We start from the raw sequence: 17,114 nt of genomic DNA on the forward strand, positions 1-17,114 counted from the left end.
TTAGTTAATCCAGTGAGAAATGCCAAGTGCAGTTGCTACACACAGTATTGTGCTTCTCTAAGCTGTGATCTGTGCAGCAGTCTGAACTCAGGTCAGGTATCTGAGGCTCCTCCTGATGGAGTTTCTTCCCTGCATGGTAGCTGCCCTCTGTGATCGCTGGACTCAGGGATTTAGCACGGTTACTATTTAATATTGTCGAGCACCAGCAGCTATGGCTTTGGTTTTGCATTGCCCACTTAAATTTTCTTGTTTTTCTTACATTTGCCCCTGAATCTCATTTTGAAATGTTAAACTGGATCCAATGGAATTTATTGTAAAAAAAATAAAAAATAGAGGAAAACTCCCAGATGACATTTGCTCCGCATAGATGTATTCCTCATTTATTCCTCGGCCCTTAGTCACTTCACAAGGCCGTGGCTTCTCCATTGAAGTATGCACTCCATTTTGCAGTCTTATTGAATTGGGAAGAGGGTTTCTATTACCCTCTGGCTTTGTCTTTTCGTCAGCTTTTTCTTCCGGTTTCTTTTCCCTGGAGTATAGTACATATATGACCATCTACATTTTCTCATTCCATACGCGTACCCCCAGGACAGATGATGCCAGACAAGTAGGAGTTAGAATTCTGACAACTCTGACCATATATTTCCTAATCCATTCTGAAAGTATAATCACAAATATACTCATGCAATGTCAAAAGGATGTCTTGCCCCAAGGAGCTTTGCAATAGAGGGGATTCAACAGGGATGTGACTTACTGAGTCTTTATGGATGGTAAGCCCCACCTTCGTTTATATGTCCATTTAGTGGCCAGACACCACAGTCCTTCCTTGCCCATCAACGCTCAGCACTTATCACCTGTCTGTTACCAAGAGCTTTCTACCATTTCATAAGGTTACTCAATCCTTAGATTTTTTTTTCCTAAGGAAATACAAATCAAACACAAAATCAGAGAACATTCTACATTGTTTTAAAGAGTTTTGGAAGCAAAGCAAGAAATCGAAAGTTATCAGTAGATGTCTTAATGAAAACCATTTTTTTTTGTAAATAAATGGGAAACTCTTTGGAAGCCCACATCTGTTTTAATGCATATGGCACTGTCCTCCAATATTTCCCCCTTAGTGCCTGTACTTTTTCACATGTTAAAAACCTTTATTTTATTATTCTTAATTTATTTCTTTAATTTAAGTTTTATTTCATACAGTATATTTTGGTCATATTTTTCCCTTCCAATATTTTCTTTATTAACCCCAGTTTGTTCCATTAAAGAGAAACCAGACATATTAAGGCACACTGTGTCTCATTAGTAGACATTTTAGAGCAGGTAAAAGTAACACAATTATAGAGACCAGAACAGTAGTTATCTGGAAGCTGTCAAGTCCCCATTCATGAGGGGACGCTTTGAGGAAATGTCATATATCTTAATCTGGGTGATGGTTACATATATGAACAATGGATGTGTAGATATATGAAACTGTGCAGCATAACTTATATAATTTGCTGTCTACTCTCTTTGCAATATAGAAAACATGTATAAAATAGGTGGACAAATTTACAGACAAATTTAGTTCAGGAAATAAGAAAAACAATGTCAGAAGGAACGTTTGTATAGTTATCTTCCAAGACATATCTCACTTATCTGATACTGTACTGATGGGAAACAGGTTAATTACCATGCCATTACCATAAAGAAGAGATTAGGCTTATTACAATAACATGAAGAAGAATATTAGAAAATTCTTGTGGGGTGAATCTCACAGATGATTGCAGGAAAATATTTCAGTCATGTATGAATCGTTTCCAGGAATTCTTAGTTGAACGTCTGTGTGTGGTCCTTCAGTAAGTGGTATATTTTATAACATGGAAAGTGTTTTATAGTATTTTTAACCTTGCCTTTCGAACAGTGAGCAGAAAAGTGTGGCGTGAATAATGGAGCTTACTGTGAATGCTTAGCTAGGCCTGCACTGCCGTGGGCCCTGCAGGAGGACAGGACCAGGCTGCTTCTCAGAGGCTCCACCTCCAACTCTACCCAGAACCCCTCTACGCTGGTTCATTTTCTCACTGCTCTTATAAGCGACAGAAACAACTCAGAGGAGAAAGTTCACTTTGGCTCCCAGTCTGAGTGTGCACCGGCATGGTCTGGAAGGTGTGGTGGCAGAAGCATGAGGCCACTGGTCACAGTCCCTATAAACTCAGAAGTCAGAGATGGTTCTCATTTAAAAAAATGTTAATTTTGTTTATTGCATTTTATTAAATTTATTTATTAAATTTATTTATTTATTATATATCCCAACCACAGTTTGTCCCCCTCCCCTCCCCCATTTACTCCTCCTCCATCTCCATTCAGAAAGGGGTGGGCTGTTCCCTGGCTGTGGAATGGTGTCACCCACATTTAAGCTACACTTCTCTTCTTAGTTAAACCTCATTTGAACAGCCCTGACAAGCAATCGCAGGGGTACCGCTTTGTGAAGAAATCCAAACACTCCGGCAAAATTGAGAATGAGGACTAATGCTTAGTGTCACTGTCGTCTTCAGGCTTCCGTGCTGATAAGACAGAGGCTCAGATGCAGACACAGGGAGACGGCTCAGTTCCTAACCGCCAATTCTTGTGTTCATAAGAATTTCCGAATTTAACTAATAACAAAGCAGATATATATCACAAAGCCTAAAATGTTGGCTCTTCCAAACATTTCCCCTCTCTACTGTCATAGTGTAAGGATTAAAGTCCACAGCACATTATAAATTATCAGATAGGTTGTTTAGTTTCTGTCCACATACAAGCCTAAACTTACGCATACAAGTCTAAAAGGGAAGAAGTTAAACATTTTATTCTTACTTTATTTTTCCAGTAAAAAGGGAAATTGCAACTTCTTGCATTTTAAACTAGATTTCGGTTTTTGGTCTTTATTATTCAATTTCAAATTAGCATCTTAGTCCACTCATGTTGCTATAGCAAAATGCCTGTATTTAGTAATTTACAAAGAATAGAAATTGACTTCTCACAGTTCTGGAGGCAGAGAAGTTAAAAATCGTCTTTGGAACTCAAATTGTCAAAGCCTCTGGATCCTCCTCTGGATTCCCCCTCCTCTGGATCCTCCTCTGGATATTCTGGTAGTAGAAGGTGAAAAGGACACAGGCTGTGTTCCACATTGTGTGTGTGGGGGGCATGGATAAGGAACAAGACAAGGGCCTCAGCCAGTTGACAAGGCACTAATCCTTCCACAGGGGACCCCAATGTTTTATAAGGACAAAGGCACAGTCTTCATGATGTAATCACATCTTAAAGGTCCCACCTCGCAATACTACTACACAAGAATTTGGGGAGTCATTCAGTTGATGGCAAACACAGAAAGTAACCCACTCTCAAATAACTAATGCAGTATAATTGAATTTGCGTTTCTCTTCTTCTTTCTCCTTTCCTTCTGGAAACCAACTATTCACTTTGTTGTTTTACCATAAGATTAGTAGGTAAGAGAAATCAGATTTATAAAGTGTAACAGTCAGTTAAAAGTCTATGAAGTGGTGGTGCATGCCTTTAATTCCAACACTTAGAGGCAGAGGTAGATGGATCTCTGTGAGTTCGAGACCAACCTGGTTTACAGAGCAAGTACTAAGACAAGTTCCAAAGCTACACAGAGAAACTCTGTCAAAAAAAAAAAACAAAAACAGCCAGTTGCCATGGTACCTTGGTGAAAGATAAGATTTTTAAATTATAAGCCATTTTATAGTCTTTATATGTCCAAGCATTACTGAATATGTAATTTCCCATAATAAACTATTTGAAATTACTTAATATCTTTATTACAACTGGGATTATGACAATTAGAAATTTTATATAGTTGTCCCAAAGGGATTTTTGTCATTGTAGGTAAGTAGGAAGACTTTTATTTAGTTAATATAAATAATTAGATTGGGGCCACCTACCTCAACCTCAGCATCACTGACATTTGGACCTGGATGATTTGGAAGAAAACTATCTGAACACTTTCATAGACCCCTTCTGAAAGTGGTGACAGTGTATGTCTCCAGACATTGCCAATGTCTCTGATGGGGCAGAACCAACACCAATGGAAAGCCAGCTACTGAAACCATGCGCTTTCTTCCCTGTGTAACACCATGTTAAATGAGAGTGAGTGGCTTACAGGGGTTCCTTAAATGTTATACGACGGAGACTCATTGTATCTCATCGTGCTTACATTTAATTACTTCTAGTTCTGCTCACTAGCTAGCTATCTTTTCTGTCTAATATAATTACTCCAATCACAAGTGTTTATTCCGTTACCGAAAACACATTCTTAATGAAACCTAAATCCATCACGTGACTGACACATTTAGATTGTGACCACGTTTAGGTTTATCCATGGACGTGTAACACTTTGCTGCTAAGAAAAAAAGTTCACAAAGTAATAAATAAGCTGTTCCTGTGGCCGGAAAATACCATTTTTAGGAAATAATAAAATATGTTTATCTTCTAAGGAAATGGAAATACACATGGAAAAATATTTGTCTTACTACCTCTTTCCAAATCAAAGTTTTGACTTGGATAATGATAACTCTACAGAAATTGATTTGTGTAATTGATCTACAGTCTGGTATACATTTTGCCCCCAAAGCACTGTGCTGGGAAAGAGCCATAAATAAGGTCTACAAGGAAGGTCATACAACAGAAGCCTAGACGACCATGTTCCACGGGTGTATTGGCTAGAACCATTTTTAATCTTAAAATGGATCATTATCCACAAAGGGGAAAATGCTGAGGAAAGAGAAAATAATATTTTTCAAACCATTCAGCATTTGGCTAGACATTTCATTGACTGGCATATTCTGCTGCAGGCTCCAAAGCCACAGAGAAACCCTGTCTCGAAAAAAAAAAAAAAAAAAGAAAAGAAATATTAACCACTCCCATGCCATGCTTCTTGGATCTATGCAAATGAGTCCAATTCAGGGTTTAGACATGTTTTGTAATTCTCTCATTTATTTTTGCAGCCTTCCAGAAGCACAGAGTACTACTATAGAGTCGTTCATAGAGATATTCGTCTAAGGTCTTAGCAAACATTTGTAATAAGAGAATAGGGGTGTGTTTATCAAAAATTATTTGCAAAGAGTTAGTTTACAGAGTGATCATCCTTTGGTTATGGTACCTACTTCCATTTACCAGTTTTCCCATAGTGGCATCCATGCTGCTGTGGCATGCCCTCAACTATTAAGCGCTGCTCCGCCCTGTGCTCTTCTCAAACACTGTGTGCTGGAGGGAAGTCAGTAGTGCGGAAGAGGCCATGGCAGACACACTAATGCAGAGCCCGTGGAACTTCATTGTGTGGCAGGCCTTAATTCAAGTGCCTTACCATCCTCTTTTATTTACATGTAACCCTGGGATGAGTAAATTTTAAAAAATAAAATCCTCCTTCCCCCTTTACAGCCAAGACTTTAGATGTGGTTAGAAGCCTAGTCCAGTTTTTCTTTGTCATCTGTGGCAAAAGTGGAGTTTACCATACATTCTCCTGAACTTCCAGTGGGGTTCCATACTGTCCAATCCTTCATGCTTTGAAACTACCTTGTGGAAAATTCAATTAGAAGCCAGTGATGTGGCGGAGCAGTAGAGCAGCTGCTGTGAAGCCTGGTGACTTGAGTTTGAGCCACAGGATCACAAGGTGAAAGGAGAGCATCGACAGCCTCCTACAAGCTGTCCTCTGACTTCTCCGTATGTATGTGATGTATGCCCTCTGCTCTTCCCACCACCAGAGCCAAAATATAAGCCACAGCTTTCAAACTAATTTAGCACCCTGTCAGGCATCATAACTTAGTACAACCAACTCCAGGTGTTCAAATATTGTCATGGCCTGGGAAAAGTATTGTGTGCCGTAGGCTTTGTGCCTAAGAGAGAGTGAGCCCTGTTCAACCACTTCACCGTGAGGGCACTGTGGTGACTGAACGCATTTCACTATTCATGACTTGGGCTGTATTAAGGGTTACTTGGCTTACACCCCCACATTGCTGCTCATCACTGAAGGAAGTCAGCACAGAAATTCAAACGGGACAGGATCCTGGAGGCAGGAGCTGATGTAATGTCCACTTAGGGGAGCTGGAGCTCCTTACGGGCTTGTTTCCTCTGGCTTGCTTAGCCTACTTTTTCACAGATTCCCAAGACCCCCAGCCCAGGGATGGTACCACCACAACGAACTGAGCCCTCCCAGTCAACCATTGATCACTGATTGAGACAATACCTTGCAGCTGGATCTCCTCTAGGAGATCCTAAGACTCCTTTCTCTGGTGACCCTAGCTTGTGTCAAGTTGACACACAAAACTAGTCAGTACGCTATGTCACAGCATAGTATTTTGGAATCATATGGCCCTTCAATGATGTTATTGTTGTGTTTTTCAAAGCAACATGCTACGAAATGCAAAACTTGCTGGAGAGACAATCATCTGTGAGGAGATTCGCAGCCATTGCTTCCTCGCATAGTCTCACACAAGGTGTATGTGCTGTAGGTGACGGTGTTCTGACAACACACTAACTTATCATCTATCATTAGGGCCATTGGTATTGCCATTAGTGAGAGATATTGACACATCTTTTTTTTCCCAATTGACTACAATCATACAATTTTTGTTCAAAGAAAGCTTGACCAATGTTTCAATTAGGAAATGCCAAGAAAATTTCCACATGCATTTAACTGTGACATTTCCTTCCATGGGTGTGTGTTGATTGGACAAGAATTGAGAATAGAGTCTACCTTACAGGTCCTAGGCTAGTTTGGCTTGTGGTCTGAAAAACAGAATCAGGATGGCTTCCTTCCTTCCTTCCTTCCTTCCTTCCTTCCTTCCTTCCTTCCTTCCTTCCTTCCTTCCTTCCTTCCTTCCTTTTTCTCTCCCTCCTGCCTTCCCCTGCTGCCTGTCTTTCTTTTTTTGGAAACAGCATCTTACTATGTAGCCCTACCTGGCATGGAACTTAGTACATAGACCAAACCAGACTAGAACTTAGAAATCTGCCTGCCTCCCAAGTGCTGAGATTAAAGGCGTGGGCCACCATGTCCATCTTTATTTTCTTGTTAAAGTGCTACTAATGCGTCTCTTTTTCTTTTTCACTCTCCTTCCCATTTGAGGTAACACTAAGTTTAAAGCCTTGCTCCTGGCCTCACTCTCTTTGTTTTCTTTTCTACCCAGTGGCCCTCTGCTTGTCAGAACCTTGTTCTCTAGCAATGTAGAAAAGACAGTATAACCATTTGAGCAATTTAATAATCTGGAAAAGTAATATTGCACATGGGATTCTTGACCTGAAACTGTATTTCAAAATTAAACTCCTGGTGAAGAAATAAAAAGATCTGAGTTTCAGAGGTGGTGAAGCTTCAGGGGCAGAGGAATGCTATCAAGTGAAGCAAGCCATCTTCACTAGTTTTACAATATTTTAAAAGACTTTCTATGAAATATAGTAGTTTAACTAACTCCCATACACCAAAGAGAAAGAAAGGAAGGATAGAAGGAAGTTGGGAGAGGAAGGGAAAACGAACGGGGGAAGAAGGAAAATATTAGAAACCACTTTAGTCCACTTGGGAAACTGACACGGCACATGAGTGACCTCATGGAAAGATCTCCAAGGATTGGAGACAGAATGAAGACGGGGGAATTAAAGTGTCAACATTCATTCAGGAAAGCCTTTTTAATGATACACAGAGAAGATCTATGCTTGCTAAACACTGCACGATTCGTTCACGACTAAATACTATAAGGGAACAAAGATTGTTTGAAAATATTTATTCAATATAATGATCTCAAATACAAATCTACTTCACTAATGAGTGGTTATTTTATTTTCACTATTAACAATTCGGTTTTCCAGAAACCATTATGTATATATTTGTGTGGCTGAGTGTATGTATGTGTTCAGAAGCCTGAAGAGGCCAGAGAGGGTGCAGGATCCCTGGAGTCTCCAGGCAACTGTGAGCTGCTATGTGGGTGCTGCAATAAAACCTGGGTTCTCTGCAAGAACGGCACGTTTAACCTCCGGTTCATTTCTCCAGTTCCATGCATTCTTAATTTTCAAAGTCTGAGCTGCCAAAATGTAGCTGTTCCTTAAAAGAGCTTTTTTTTCAAAACTAGACATAAACATCAAAACAAACAATGTCAAGAAATCCTGCTACTGAATACTTCAATAATTTTAAATCTAACACATTGCCTGGCAGGTCTTGTACTTGAAATTTGGTGACCTTTTCATTCTTTCTTTTGTTCCTGTTTAGTTTTAATATATATAAATTGTATTTGACAAAAGCAAATAAAGCTCAACTAGTAATTTATGTCATAGGAACAGTCATTTGACTATGCAATGAGACATTTTGGTTATGAAAGTCTTTGAAATTTTTTAAATCTTCAGAACAAAAACCAGAAGAATATGTTCATTGTTTAGGATCACATTAGAATATCTGGACAATGTTGAGATAGATAATTAATAGGAACACATTGTATTATAAGAATACAAACCAGTCAATATAAGGTTCACAATCAAGTGATGGAAAGACCACAACAAAGACTGTGTTTGTTTTCCATTTCTAAAACAAACTCCTGGGGTAATCAACTTATTAAGATGAAAAGTATTATTTTTGACTCAGAGCTTCATAGCTTCAGAAGTTTTAATTGGTGGTTGGTTGGCCCTGTTGCTTTGGACTTAATGACAGCCTTACATGGTTGGGTCATGTGATAGAAAAAAAACTGCCTAACACAGAGCCAAGGGATGGCAAAGAAGAGAAAAAGACTAGGGTCCCACCAGGTCCTTCAATGGCACGGATCAAATAAGCTAAACCCTCTCGTTAGGTTCCATCTTCCAATGGTTGTGTCACTTCTCAGTGAGGTCAAGCTGTGAGAAAGTCTGGTTGGCATTCAGGTCTCTGAGGGATACTGCAGAGCCTAGCTATAGCTGGTGTTTCTTCTGTTTTCGGGAAAAAAAAAAGTGTTTGCCTGGGAATAGTAACTAAAAACCAAACTGTTCACATGCAGACAGGGGCTAAGAAATAGCCTTTCCTAACATCAGCTAAATGGAGCACAGAACTGTTTCAGAAGAGAATGCATGTGAGCTGCATGAACCTAAAAGTGTGTGTGTGTGTGTGTGTGTGTGTGTGTATATATATATATATATATATATATATATAAAATACACATATCATATGCATATATTTGTTATGCATATATATCATGATATATTATATGTCTATATATTATGATATATCATATATATGTATAATATATTATATATTATACCATCACACATCGTATAATGTTACAACACTATATAATATATTGTTATGCAATATATTATATAAAAAATGTTATTATAGCATAGTATATAATTTTTAATATATAATATAACATGATTGATATATCACACACACATACATATATATGCATGCAGAAGCAGACCCTGGGAACTTCATAAATATGTAAAGTATTGGACTTCTCCCAAGGTATAACATGAGGGGGTCACTCATCAGTTCCAAGAAGTCTCCAAAGATTTCAATGCATGTTCAAGTTTGAGAATCCATAGCATAAAGAAAAGCAGACTGTTGTGGGATTTCCCTCTGTATGCTGTGATTACCATTAATAAATAAAGAAACTGCTTTGGACCACAGCAGGGCAGAACTTAGCTAGGTGGGGAAAACTAAACAGAATGCTGTGAGGAAGAAGGGCAGAGTCAGACAGACACAATGGAGCCGCCACCAATAGACGTGCTGAAACATTAGCTGATAAGCCACAGCCTCATGGCAATACACAGATTACTAGAAATGGGTTAAATGCAAATGTAAGAGTTATCCAATAAGAATTTAGAGCTAATGGGCCAAGCAGTGATTTAATTAATATAGTTTCTGTGTGATTATTTTGGGTCTAAGCTAGCTGGGCAGCTGGAAACCAACAAGCGGGCCCCCTTCCTTGTACAGCAGACAATGAAGAAAGAATGTGAAGGCAGTCAATGACAGTAGGGGCAGTCCTAGCTCCAGTGGCCCTGTGCTTTAGAGGGATGGATTCATGAACATCTGTGATGTACATAAGCAATCAGAAACACATAAAAGTCTAGATGATATTGAAGTTTTGAACCCCAGACGATGCTAGAGAGAAACCGGGTGGGCAGTTCTAGATGCGATCTCTGATCCTTTGTGGCATACAGTCCCTCTAAACCTCAGCCCAGGTGATCAGGAATGCATAGGCCCCATGAAAGGGATATGCTCATAGGGTTTTACTGGGCCTTAGAATTAAATGGGATATTAGGAGTTTTTATGAATCTTTGGCAGTTATAAACATCCAAACAGTGAAAGGAAGAGAATTTGAAACCAGGAACATATTTCCAGTTTTTTATGTATTTAAAGTTTTGAAAGTTTGAATGAGATTCTAGAAGTTGTTTTGTCTCATTAAACATGCAATGCCCAAGTTCTTTAATATTGCCACAGTGATCAATTACTGTATATTTTCTACATTTTAAGGGAAAAGAGGGGCCAAGTCACTCTTATTTGGGGATCTTACAGTTGAGAATGAATTTGTTTATGCTGGAGTGGTAGCTGTCTTCTTTAGGGTGGTGTGGTGTAATAGCAGAATTAAAGACATTTGTTATTATTATCCATTATTCAATACATTCTTAGCCTGAAGGAATTCTGTCCAATAAAGTCAGAAATTTCTGTTCCCTCTGTCTAGTAAGTTGTACGAGGACATGGGACCTAATCTTGACCAATTGAACGTCCTATCCTATTTTCAATTTGGAGCAGTGACACTATTTGAAGAAGCAGATTAGAATTCATTCACAGCTCTGTGCCCAGCAGCAGTGGCAGGAACATCAGCCTCTGGGGCAAAGGGAGTGTGTCCAGGGTTACTGTCGTCAGTGGCATCTAGAGTATGTGGCTCCATGAGGAGACATAGTTAATCCTCTTACTCTCTTTAATTCTGTCTATTTCCAAGTTCTTTCACCTTCCCTCAACAGCTCAAATCCTGTGAGTTATCAGACATCCTCTGAGTGTGTCCTTTTGCTTGAGTGAGCAAGAATTGATTTTTCTTCCATGGGCTCAAGAACGTTGGCCAGTAAAGTAAGCATAATGGAAGAAGGCTTTAGGCAGTGGGGAATGAGGTTCAAGTAATAGGTCTAATGAGAGTTGAAGGTGTGCTTCTTAAATAGGAGAAATGGATGTAGCTAATTAAAAGAAAGGGGACTGCAGGTGTGTGTGTGTGTGTGTGTGTGTGTGTGTGTGTGTGTGTGTGTGTGTGTGAGTGAGTATTTTCAGACTGAAAGCAGTCTAACTGGAAAAGGTGACCCACAGGGACTCATCACCAACCCTCTGTTTTTGTTGTTTGTTTTGTTTTGTTCTTGTAGTTGGTTTTTATCATACATAGTGTTTGTGAGGGATTAACTTCTCATTTCTAACATTGGACTTCATTGGCTTAAAACAAACAATAACGAAGACTAAATCCAATCACAGATAATGAGTAGTACACAAATTATATAAGAACATCTAGGAATGTGATGGGAGGCCATGGAGTCTTGTATGACCACAGCCATGTGCAGATATGTAAGGACACACATCTGCCCAAAGACTTTCCTGTAAGATTTGAAGGGTAGAGACAACTGGAAAACATAGAAGTGAGTTGGGAAAGAAATGGGTATACTATTTAAGCACATTGGAATGGCAACAGCTCCCAACATTTCCAGTTAGACTAGTTAGTAAATCCTTCATCTTAAAAGCCAATTTAGAATGGACTTTTAACACTGCTAGTATAAATTATTCTGACCATTACCTCTCTTCTCAACTACCACTCCTGTCCACACACACAGATTTAGGTTCTTACTATTAATGTGGGTGAGCTGGATAACATCAAAAGACACAAACTAATGGCCTCTGGGTTGAATCTGATCTTAGAATTTCATTCCTTTGTTTGTTTGCCATGTGGAGTGTTCCTTTTTAAGGCTTAGTTACCAACATATAATCCTGGAGAGATCTTCCATTAAAATCCAAATCTTTGGTTTCTTTTGAAGGATCAGATCTGACACCACTAAGCCAGCATTCCAAAAATGGCAAAAGTTGCCCACAGTGGGCAACTTCACTCTCAACAGGGCAGACACTGCTTTTGCAACAGTCCTTGCACGCTCTTGCCTCAAAATTGACCTAATTCTCTCATGCCTATGAATATACCTTTGCATGGATTGGTGTTTGCAGTTCATTCTAGTTAGTCATACCTGTTATAGGCCTTCCAACTTATAAAGAAGCTGCAAACCTTGAGAGGAAGATAAGTTAATGCATACATGTTTTACATAGCAGTTAGTGGAAAATTATTGGGGCAAAATATGATTTGATAATCAAGACATTCACAGCTTTGCTAAATATTTTGTATGTGACTGAATATGTTTCCTCACTTGCCACCATGAATAAAACTCTACAGCACTTAAAGATCAGCCTTTTGTATAAGAGTTAACATCATGAGTGCCAACACCAGACAGAGTTGATCTTCCATCCTGGCCTACCCTTGTATGATGCTATGATGACTGTGCCCTCCCACAAGGTATGTATGTATGTAATCATATGTATTAAAGTGATTAAGATGTGGCAAGAATAATATTTTTTGGCACTCAGGAACTCATTATATTAGATTTTTCACTATGTGAGCTATTCTAATACTAATTTCCATTGAAGAAATATAATTTTATTTCTCCAATTAGTGCTACTATAATGTTCCACAGAGCAAATTGTCTCCTTTCTTTAATGGGCTTTGCTTTTTCAATGCTATCAAAGTCCTATACCATCATTCTTTAATGATTGACACTTACTAAAATAGGTCTACTTTCACCTTATGTTGGCTCTAAATCCCTCCTTAGGCAGGTTAGAGTTGTTGCTCCATAGTTTATGGGGGGTGGAAACATACATTATATTTAATAGGATGGGAATACCTTTCCCATTAGAGAGTCAAACCTACATAATCAGGGTGCTGTGTGGAATCTGGAAAGTGAAGTAAAACCCCAATTCTTCTTACCTTAAATTAGGGACCTTACATGATCAGAGTGCAGAGATGGGGAAGATGGAAAGACAGATAATGAGAGGAATTCTGTTTGTGAATATTCTCTATCAGCTTAGGAGACAGGGGAGGGGACATTGTGGCAAGGATGTGGACCAGATGTAGGGTCAGGGAGTAAAGTAGCCTTGGCTGACAGCAGTAATGACACAGGAACCTCAGTTCCACAGCGAAGGAACTGAATTCAATCACCAATGTGGATAAGCTTTGGAGTGGATGCTTCTCTAGGACCTCAAAATTCAGCCTGATCAACATCTTGATCTCAACTTTTAAGCCCTAAGGAGTGAACTTCATCAAATTATTCTTATGCTTCTTGGGTAAAAAAAAAATGAACTAGTAAAGCAATGTTATTTCTAAGCTGTGAAGTCTGGGGTGAATTTTTGCCCAGCAGGGGAAAAATCAGCACCAGAGGTTTGAAAATAATCACCCCAGTCTGTTTTCATGTATTTTCTCCCAATTTATCCACCTTTATCTAAAGTGGAAATAGGGGCAAGGGGAAACACTCTCTTGTCCAGGCTCATCACTGTTGGTCTAGCTCATGATTTACACTTGATGTATATGGGGGGAAGCTGCTTAAGACTTTGAAGTCTCAGTCACCTTGTCTGGCCCATCTTTACTCAGAATCTTGACTGTTTCTCCTCTTCCTCCCACATGGCATCCCTGAAAAGCCTGTGTGTTACTGGGTATTTTACCACAAGGAGTGAAGGTGTGTTGTTGTTTTACCTTGCCTGCCTAAGGCACCTGATTGGTTTAATAAAGAGCCGATCATCCAACAGCCAATAATTAGGCAGGAGAGAATAGGCAGGACTCCCAGGCAGAGGAGAAGAGAGGCAGATTTGTTAGCTAGACACATAAGACATTATGGAGGAGAGATAACAGCCATGTGGAAGAAAGCAGATTAATATAAATGGGATAATCTAAGTTATAAGAGTTATCTGGGAATGAGTCTTTAAGACCAAGCTTTCATAATTAATAATAAGTCTCCATGTCATTATTTGGGGATTGGTGGTCAAAAAAAAAAAAGTCTGATAAGAAAATCCAGCTACACCTGTGCATAGAACCAAATTTTTTATGGCTTTCTAGAACTTTGAATCTGTATTCTGTGACTTGGAACAGATAACATCTCTAAGTCTTGAAAACTTCAGGGCTGATCTTTATAACTTCCTCAGCTGGGATATTTCTAGCCATTTCTCAGGAAGCTCCTTCTCCCTTTCTCTAAGTTCCAGAGCATTCCTCAAGCCCTGTCACTAGGCAGGCATCCACCAAGGGGCAGCAATGTTTTCCCTCTCTTGAAGTTTTCTACCTATTTCACAGGTGATTACTTCAGGAGGAAGAAACTGAGCTCATTTCTTTCCCCAAGGAAGAGGAGGAGAGGAGGCATTCTCATTTAGTGAGAAACATCCCTCAGTGGTTGTCTTCTCTGCCCTCGTAGGTGTCTTTAATCTGAAGAGTATGCAGAAAGCCTGAGGCTAGGAAAGAAAAGAAAATGTCCACTAATTCAGATGGCTTACACCAAAGTAACTACAAAATAGAATGCATTTGAATTGATCCATATAATTGAACTTGAAAATCTGATTCCAGAAGTTGTAGTAGATAAGAGTAGTCAAATGTTGTAATATGAGCGACGGGGCTGCATCCCCGGCACCCGGCTGCCCACATGGCTAGCTTTAGCTTATGCCCTGAAACACAGCTAGCTTTACCTGAAATAATTACATGGAAACTATATTCTTTTAAACACCGCTTGGCCCATTATATCTAGCCTTTTCTCGGCTAACTCTTGCCACCTAGACTAGCCCATTTCTAATAATCTGTGTAGCCCACGAGCTGGCTTACCAGGAATGATCTTAACCTGCATCTGCCTGGAGTGGGAGAACCATGGCCACTCTTCACTCAGCTTTATTTCTCCCAGCCTTCTGTTCTGTTTACTCCTCCCACCTATGTTTTAGCCTATGAGGGCCAAGCAGTTTCTTTATTGCTTAACCAATGAAATCAACAGATTGATATATGACACTCCCACATCAGTCAAAGGCTTTGGCTTCAACTTAAGAACATTTTGAGTACATATGTGTGTATACTAGAGGCAGTTATAGAGTACAGACAGGAGGGGTGGGGGAGACACAGCAAAAGAGTGTTAGCTATGTGTGCTTCAGCAAGGCATCTACCACTATCTTACCATCTTGAACCACACTGAGTTAACAGGTAAGGAATTCACATGAGTGCAAACAGAATTTGGGTGAGGCTGCTGGTTTTACAAAAGAAAATATGAAACATAGGCTCACTAAAGAAAAATGTTTAAATAAAGCATTTTAAGATTTATACATGTATGCTCTCTCATATTCCTTCTTGGCATGATGAATCTATGCGTTTCTATTTTTTGAAGGGGAAAAACAAACAGATTGAAACAAATGGAATTTTCCTTTCTCTTTGTTTTCTCTCAAATTGGAATTTCATTGAAAATGGATGGGTGTCTTTCCACTTGTAAACCTCCCCCCCCCCCCCCCCCAATTCTTGGAAGATCTGAGTTTTCTAAATCACAAGGATAAACTGTAAACATTTTGAATGTGAAATTTGGAGTTTATACCATTTTTATTATGCCCGATAAAAAGCAATTTTTTTTATTCTGTGGGTCTGAAAAAGCAAGTTTTGAAATCAGATGTATTTATCAACATACTCATTAGAGGCATTTTTCTCCCTCCAGTTTGGAGGGAGTTTGAAAACCAATACCAATCTGGTTTAGATAGTCATAATTGTTTACACATGTCTCAGAAACAAAATATATTTGGGGGGTGGCACTTTACTTTTAGGATTTGAGACAGCTGGAAATTATTATCATTATGGTTTAAAATGTTCCAACTGGATAATGGTGTTAAAAAGAATATACCATTCTAGAATGCTTCCTTCTCGCATGGAACACAGATAATTTTATTAGATTGAGTCCTGAGTTACAGATTGGCTGATCTAGTTACATGTGAAGGAATCTGAAGAAATGGGTTCCTTCATATAGCATCACATAGAAAATGCCTGTGCCTCATGGTTAGCCATTGTATTATTGTTGTACAAATAGCTTTCATGACTCGTTCAGATAATATTTCTCCTACTGCAGTAGCAAAATCTAATTAAATCTCTAAGAAGTAGGACAACTTCTTTAATCATAAGTATATTAAATACCTTAGAGAACTACAAAAATTCTTTCCATATTTGCTTCTCAGAGAAGAAAAGAAGAAAGGAAAAGATGATTAATAAGAGATTCTGTGGCTCCCTCAACCTGTTTCTTCTGAGCAGTAAGGCGATGTTAAGAGCCAAGAGGGACCAAAGTTCAAAGGAAATTCATCTAATATTTGTGCACTGGCTCAGAAAGGGGGTGAGAGGCTGTGCATGTGGCCAGTTGGCAATGAGGGCAGCGTGCCAGGCCAAGGAGCCTTTGTGATCACAGACGGACTTAGCAGGGGAGAGACGGTGCCAGAGACCCAGGCAGGGCTGGTTATTTTGGGGGCTTTGCACGAATCATTTGCTTTTCATTCGTTGCCAGTTTTGACAAAGAGAAATGTATTTACTTAGCTAGAACTGATAAAAAAATGAAAGCCACCAACATCACCAGGAATTAGCATAGTAATTATATCTTATATGTTGACTCATGGCTTGCAATGATTGATTTCCTGGCTACTGGAGGTTTGAAAATTACCAAGGTAGGTCTCATCCTTGGAGATCCACCCTGGGATGTTTTTTTTTTTTTTTTAACTCTTGATTTATAACTCCTCTATCTATACTGCATTCTTCTCAAGAAAATTTTACTGTTTTTATCATTTGCGATATCAAAATATTCTCACTAATTCTTCACAAATAGAGGCATGGAGTAGCTAGTCCTTTTGCCTAATAGCACAATGGTGTCATGGGTGGAGTGTCACAGAGGTTACCAGCCACTTGCTGATTGGATCCGAGGCTTGCTCCAGAGGAAGGAATCCAGGCCTGTTCCTGTGTACTTGGTCAGTGAGCATATGGCTAAGGAGATCATAGGTCCCAGCCTGGAATTTACTGCTGTTATTTTGTTACATGACTGGGTCATGTTGTCAAATGGCTTTCTCAAGG

The 17,114-nt window shown here is 39.2% G+C and overlaps 1 protein-coding gene across 1 annotated transcript in view; it reads left to right on the plus strand.

The window, feature by feature from the left end:
* Positions 1–17,114, plus strand: part of Cped1 (cadherin like and PC-esterase domain containing 1) — a 285,451-nt gene that overhangs the window by 168,336 nt on the left and 100,001 nt on the right. The gene's annotated exons all lie outside the window — the stretch shown is intronic.

This window comes from Microtus ochrogaster, linkage group LG10, assembly GCF_000317375.1.
Source record: "Microtus ochrogaster isolate Prairie Vole_2 linkage group LG10, MicOch1.0, whole genome shotgun sequence".
In the NCBI taxonomy this organism is placed as follows: domain Eukaryota; kingdom Metazoa; phylum Chordata; class Mammalia; order Rodentia; family Cricetidae; genus Microtus; species Microtus ochrogaster.